Here is a 6831-nt window from a genome sequence, read left to right as displayed (position 1 = left end):
GCAGGAAGTTCACTCTGGAAGCTAGCTGGAGGTTAGACCATTCTGGAGTGTGGACGACACTATGCTGGGCGTGGCATATTGGACCCTGGAGAGGAGAACTAACCTTTTATTTTAAAGATCTCGTGACAACAGATTAGACAGGCAGGAATGAGGAAATTTAATTTAGTCCCCAAAATAGGGGATGGCATAAGCGTCCCCACTTCTCTTCCCATGCCCACAGCCGCTATTGCTAAGTAATCACATCATCACATCATTATTCCCTGCTGAGTCTGGTCTTGGTCACTGATTTTTTTCCCCAGCCTGGTGCTCCAGGTGGTCACCACCATTCATGGGCCGAGATGGCACATGAAATGAAGCATGTTTTCTGTTCTGACCCCAGGGAAATAAAGCCTAACAAGTAACATCAGCTAGGTGCGTTGAATGTAAAATTTCCAGAGCAATAGTATTCAAAATAAACACAAAAAGTTCATGGGGAAAAATCAAGTTCTTAGCCTTCAGAAAGTGCAATTTAAAAGGGAGGCTGCTGGCATTCAGACCCCAGGATTAATTTTCCCACGACACAACAGAATCACAGAGTAATCATTCCAAACCTGTCACTCCGCCACACACTTGGAAATTATAAGCAATTCCCAAGGCCTTGCCCCCAGCTTTGCCTTCCAGTTTCCACTCGTACCTGCAGAAAGAAAAGGGTGTTGCAAAGTCTGAGGTAAACAAGAAGTCAAGTTGGAATTCCCAGAAGGATGGGGCAGCTGTATTCCTGGTCTGGCCCAACAAGGCAGCTGTGACCCTGGCTGGGGAAGAGGTGAGACTCCATCTGACCTTGTCTCCGGCTTCCCTGTCCCAGTCAGGAATCCCAGGATGACCGCAGTGCTCGTTCCTGGAAGGCCCCAGCTTTGTGCTCTTGCTCTCTCCCCATGGCCTTTAAAAGGGAACAAGAAGGGCTCCGGGTATAGCTCAGTTGGTAGAGTGTTTGCCTCGCAAGCACAAGGCCCTGGGTTCGATCCCCAGTACCAAAAAAAAAAAAAAAAAAAGAGGGAACAAGAAATCCCACACTGGGCTTCGCCACCTCTTCCCCATATTTGACCTCTGCCCGAGACTGTATTTCCTTCTCGCACCTCATAGCCCCAACCCAGAAAGCAGAAGGAAAGAAACACTGACCTTTGGGATCCCTATGACCAAACCTCTGATTTAAGACATGGTGCTTAGAGAAGGGGTCCCACTCATCCCTCTAGGATGAGAATGGGTCCCCCATTCCCTGGCAGGACACCACATACCATTACCTATTCACTTCCCCTCATCTCAGTGGACAAAGTCCCAAGATACTATGAGTGGTCTCCAATAAGTTTAAAGTTCAACAACAGGCAGGAGACAGGAACCCAACTCCCACACCTAACACCAGCCAGGGTCTAATGGCCTGATATTCCCAGACCCACAAAGGAAACCCCACCAGGACTCACTGGGACCCCACAGAGGAAACCCTGCTAAGACCCCAGAATGCCATGGAATAGAAAACTCATCCAGCATGGCTCTCAGAACTGTAAGACTTCCATGGGAGGGACAATCTTTCTAGAGGTAGGCAAGGTCTCCATCCAACTCAGGAATGAATCTTGGACCCCAGTCTCAGTTTTCCCCTTTGTAAAATGGGGACTCTACTGCCAACTTTGCAGGCTTGTTGGGAAGATTGATGACTGTGTACAGAGGAGCCATCTAACAAGGTAGCTGGCACACAGCAGGGGCTCAGCACACACTAGCTGTCATCTGAGCCCTAGTTCACCATCTCCAAGCAGAGACCAGGTCAAAGGACCTGGCCAACCAACCAGAGGGTTCCCCTGGCCTGTGGGGAGGGCAGGGGGCCTGGAACCATTGCTCATCCTGTCTGGTAGCAGGGAGGCTGCTGTTGGTCCTGAGAAGAGGAAAGGGTCTGCCCTGGGGGACAGTGCTGCCATCATCCCTCAGCCCATGGTCTATGAAAATATAAGCAGACACTGTAGAGTTAGAAATGGAAGGAACTGAGCCAACCACCTTCATGGGGTACACTCATTGCCCAACACCTGCCTCTTAGGACTCCTAAATTCCTCATAAGCTTTGTCTTCCTGAGTTGTCTTCCAACTCAGCCCCAGAACTTCACATCAACTCAGGAGGTTCCTCCAACATCTGCCAAATACTCACATCCCTGTCACTAGCAATCCCAAGCTAAGGAAGGACATTCAGTAAATAAAAGCAAGAGAAGCATGTGCCTGATGCCTGCTCCACCTTCCTCCCTTTTCAGCTTTCCACCTTCTGCCAGACTCACTATGGATAGATCCAGGCATGCCAGGGAGGGTGGGGAGGTCCTGGATTACATCACCAAAGGCCCCCAGGGTGCTCATACCAGCTGCTCTTTGAGCCCCAAAGCCTCTGCTGCCCTGGCAGGTACCAAGCAGAGCTGGCCGGAGGATGTGGTGATCCCAAGCTGGCAAATAATTTAATACCCCTTAAATAATAAACTTCCCTGAATTCAGAGATCAGAGAGGACCTCAGATGGTCATCCTCAACCACTGCCCCAAACATACCCAGAAAACCAAAATCCCTTCATCTCGTTTAGGACCCATCCTGGGCTCTGGCCCACCACCTGAGAGATCGTGCCACAGCCCAAACAGCTTATCCAAGAAAGATTTTTTGACTTCATGAAACTTCCCAGAAAGCAACTTGGACAAACATCCCCTACCATGTTTTTGTTTCCCCTGCAGAGAGAGCTCTGGACAGCTATCTAGCTGCCCACCACTCCATGTTGCTGAGGCACCTAGATAACTCCCATCTTAGAAACCCAGGCCCACACGTGCCAGCCATTGTCTGGAGGATTCCAGGCCAGGCTCCAGCCACGGCAGTCCCCTCTCCCCATGACCTTCCACTGCTGAAAGGACAAAGGCTGTCCCTATGCAGCTCAGAACAAAACAGAGAAGGCACCTGTCTGTGACATGAATATTGAAAGAATCCATAGTACCCTCTACCAACTTCTTTGACCACATGTTGAAAGACCTAACAGATAGGGGCCTCCAGCCAGGGGAGGAAGGAAGATTTGGCAAGGTGGAGTAGGAGTGGCCTACCAGCACTGAGAGAGGACATCATGAACATCACAGATGGTAGTCACTTATTGAGCACTTACTACATAACAAGGCCTGAATTCCCACTTAGTACACATTATCGAGTTCTGCCCAGCCTATAAGGGGATGTTATCCCCAATTTACAGCAAAGGAAACTGAGGCTCAGGGAAGACAGTGACTGTGCAGTTCCTTCACCAGTAAACAGAGAGAAGAAATGCATACCCACCTTTCTCTGGACTCCTCGCTCATCACGCTGGTCACTATGCCCTCTGCTGTGGACCTCAGTCCTGGTCCTGTTCTTTCCTTGTTCCACGAGGCCTGGGACCATCTTCCCATGTCAACCTGTCTCCTCAATTGTAGGATGAGGAGGATCTCTTCTAGCCACCCATCTCCCTGAAGTGCTTAGGCATCAAAAGAGCTCAAGGTTGGAAGGATCATGACTGATATATCTCCTAACATTCCTGCCAAACTAGAGTGAATTCCTCCAGTGGAGAATGTTACCCCTCTTTTCTCCATGCTCCTCTATAAGTTCCTCCTCTTCTCCTTGGAAACACTTTCTGAAATTAGCAAGGGGGGTGCTGAGCCCCAGCCAGGCCAGTTTCAGGTACATCGAACCCCAGGCCCTGCATTAACATCTGCCCCCATGTGACCCAGAGCAATCACATGCCTAAAACACAGAGCCAGGTTACCCAGGGCCCCAACGTGGGGAAATGTCATGATTTTTCCCATGTGAACAGTGACACAAGATATGAAAATAGAAAGAGACAGAGGGACTCCACCCCACTGATGATCGGTCCCACTGAGCTAAAAAGGAGCACAAGCTTTCCAGACTGGGCAAGATCAACAATGAATTGGCTCGTGGAAAGGAAAAGAGATGGCATTTTCTTGAGCTAATGGGGCTAAAAATAATGTGAGGTTTTCCACGAGGCTGCCGTGGTGCTTCAGGATGTGACTGTGAACCCTTTATTACAACAGCTATTTGCATGTTCAGAACTGTTCGCAGAGAGCAGCTCCTCACCAAGCTGGGGGGCCAGGAACCAAGAGAGACTGCCACCTGTCCCTTCGGCTGCACCTCTGCTTAGGCAGGGCTCCTCTGGGGAATGCCTTCCCTTCACCCCTTGCAGAGTTGACGCACCCATGTTCTGAGTTCCAGCCACTTCTAATAGCATTTCTAAATCTGTTTACCCAAAGTACCCCCAACAGAAGAGGAGAATTTGCAATGGGGGAGACGTGAAGAACAGGAAGTGAGATCTGAGACTTACCTATGCATGAGCATGAAATGTCCTCCAATTCCATTTTACCTTAAAAATTTCTAAAATACCTCACTCTACTTCCCCCCAAAGAAGTTCAAGTTTGCTTTCGTGCTTAATCATTAGTTTTTCCTCAATCTCACAGTTATACTGTCCCTTCACAAAGCAGGGTGTGCCATCAAGAGCCCCTTGGCTCGGTACTGCCAAGGTAATAATGGTGCAAAGCAAAAATCTTCACTGAGGACCTCAGGCTCAGAGTTCCTGCGGCCATTGAAGCAAATCACTTATTCATCCACCAGTTCATTCATTTATTCACTCAACAAGTTGTGACTGAGTTTCTTCTAAATACCTAAAGAGTCCAGTCCTCCAGAGACTCAGTTTTGTAGAGGAAACAAACAAGGAGACTGGGTATCACATAACTCTATGACAAGTGCTCCCACAGGGACTAGCCACAGGAGTTCTGGGAACAGGGAGGTGAGGATCAGAAAAGGCTTCCTGCCAGGCTACAGCCCAGCCTGAGTAGAAAGTCTTGTGTCCTTGAGCAAGTCAGCTAACCACTCAGTTTCCTCATCTGTTAAATAGTCATATGGTTTTTTTGGAGTTTAAATGAGTTCTAATTAAAGCAATGCAAAGTGCTTAAAATGACACCCACTTTATCCTGAGGGTTCAATAAATATTACATATTAAGCTGAAACCTGAGGAATGGATGGAATTGGGATGTGGAGTGTAAGGAGATACGGGACAGGAGAGAGGAGCATGTTCCAACAGGGGAACCATATGTTTAAGAACAAATAGTCAATAAATCAGTCAATAAATATGACTTGAACGAATACATCCTTTAAAGAGAAGTGAGAGTAATGCAATCTTGATACGCCATACCTTTTACCTATGGTTCCCTGGACCACGTGTGTAGGTGATACAGAGTGGCACCTCAGCCAGGTATCAACAGGTAAGCCTGCCACATTTTCCAAAGCAAAATGCCAAATCATTAAGAGCAGACATTGAGCCTTTCCCCTCATAGAATCCCACAGCCCTGAGTCAGCATGGCAGCAGTCTCCTATTCTTTGATCCCCCAAAGTTGACCAGTTCTCCCCTCTATTCCCTCTTTCTATTATTTCCCCATCACTTTCATCCCAAGGAAAGAACTTGGCCAAGACCATTGGAGAGAGTCAATGTCCCACTTCATGAAATGACCTGAGACACACAACCTGGAGTCAAGGAGCCCTGGACTTAAATCCAGGTGCTAGCTCTGCCAGCTGGCAACTCTGAACCCAGGGGTGAGTCACCTGGTACCCAGTGCAGACTGCTCACCGGGCTTCTGTGAGGAGCAAACACTGGGGGCTCTGATGGTATGATGGCCAGCCATCCTGGTTCTTACTGCATGAGAAGGTTCCTGGGATTTGAGAGATGCCATGACACAAGGAAAGTGTGAGGCAGAGACAAATCAGCCACCCTCTAAGGTGGCCCTGAGCGTCCATCCTCACCCTCCACCTTGTTTCTCCTCTCCCATGTTCTGCCCCCTCTTCTCCCCAGACCTGAGTCACAAGTCAGCACAGAGCGGTAGATCAGTTCTCAGCTGACCCACAGTCTGTGCCTACGCAGAAGACAGGAGGAAGAGAAGAACCAGCCACCATGTTATAACACCCTGAAGGCCGGAGCCATTCCTCTGTCTGAGGTGGGAGGACTGGACCAGAAATTCTCAGGAATTTCATATAGGGCCCACACCAGCCCAGCCAGGGCATTCCCAGCGCCAGGTTAGGGGAAGCTGGTCTACTCTGCTCTCTAAGAACAGAATGGCGGAAATGACGACACCTGCAAGTGCTGAGCCAAGCACTCTTCTCTGCAAGGGCTCATTGAGCCGATCAACCTGATGCTGGTCCTCTAGGCGGAGAGGGCCAGAGATTGCAGAGGGTGCTCTCAGCTGGACCCCAGCCCCACGCATGCTGGGAAATCCGGGAGAGTCCCCAGGGGTCTCTGCTCAGCTCCCCAGGGTGTGCCCTGCCTTAGAGATTGCAGCAGGCTCTCTGCCATCCCATGAGAGACCTTTTGTGTTTTCCGTTACCAGTCCCCACTTACGTGCTGGCGAGGGCTTGAATGCCAGGCTGTATTAGGTCATCCCAAGGCAGGCCTGTTGTCCTTTCTCATTAGCCACATCACATCGTATTTTTAGGGGCAGTAGAGACAGACAACTCTAGAGGGTGAACTTTCTTCCTGAGTACCCACGCGCCACCTCCATAAAGATACCACACTCGGAGGCCCAAGAGCCCCATAAGTTCTTTCCACGGTCTGGAAAGGAACCAGCTCAGAGACCAGACAACTGATTGGATAAGCCTGAGGCAAGGAGGGGCCAACGTCATCTGTTTTCCACCCCCTGCAGCCACCGCCACCCACCAGCCCACAGCTCTGCTGGATGGCTGGTTTCTTGTGGCTCAGGGCTAGAAGACTCTTGTGGGGACCCAACTGTCATCTTGGAGCGGCCTTTCCTGTCCCTCCCTGTC

At 49.8% G+C, this 6831-nt stretch overlaps 1 non-coding gene across 1 annotated transcript; it reads left to right on the top strand.

The window, feature by feature from the left end:
• The first annotated feature begins 942 nt into the window (after positions 1–942).
• Positions 943–1016, top strand: Trnaa-cgc (transfer RNA alanine (anticodon CGC)). The gene has a single exon. It is a non-coding gene; the product is annotated as a tRNA-Ala (tRNA).
• Positions 1017–6831: the final 5815 nt, after the last annotated feature.

This window comes from Sciurus carolinensis, chromosome 5 (genome assembly GCF_902686445.1).
Source record: "Sciurus carolinensis chromosome 5, mSciCar1.2, whole genome shotgun sequence".
Taxonomy (NCBI): domain Eukaryota; kingdom Metazoa; phylum Chordata; class Mammalia; order Rodentia; family Sciuridae; genus Sciurus; species Sciurus carolinensis.
The sequence above is the reverse complement of the archived record's forward strand: the minus strand, read 5'-3'. Positions and strand labels throughout refer to the sequence as shown.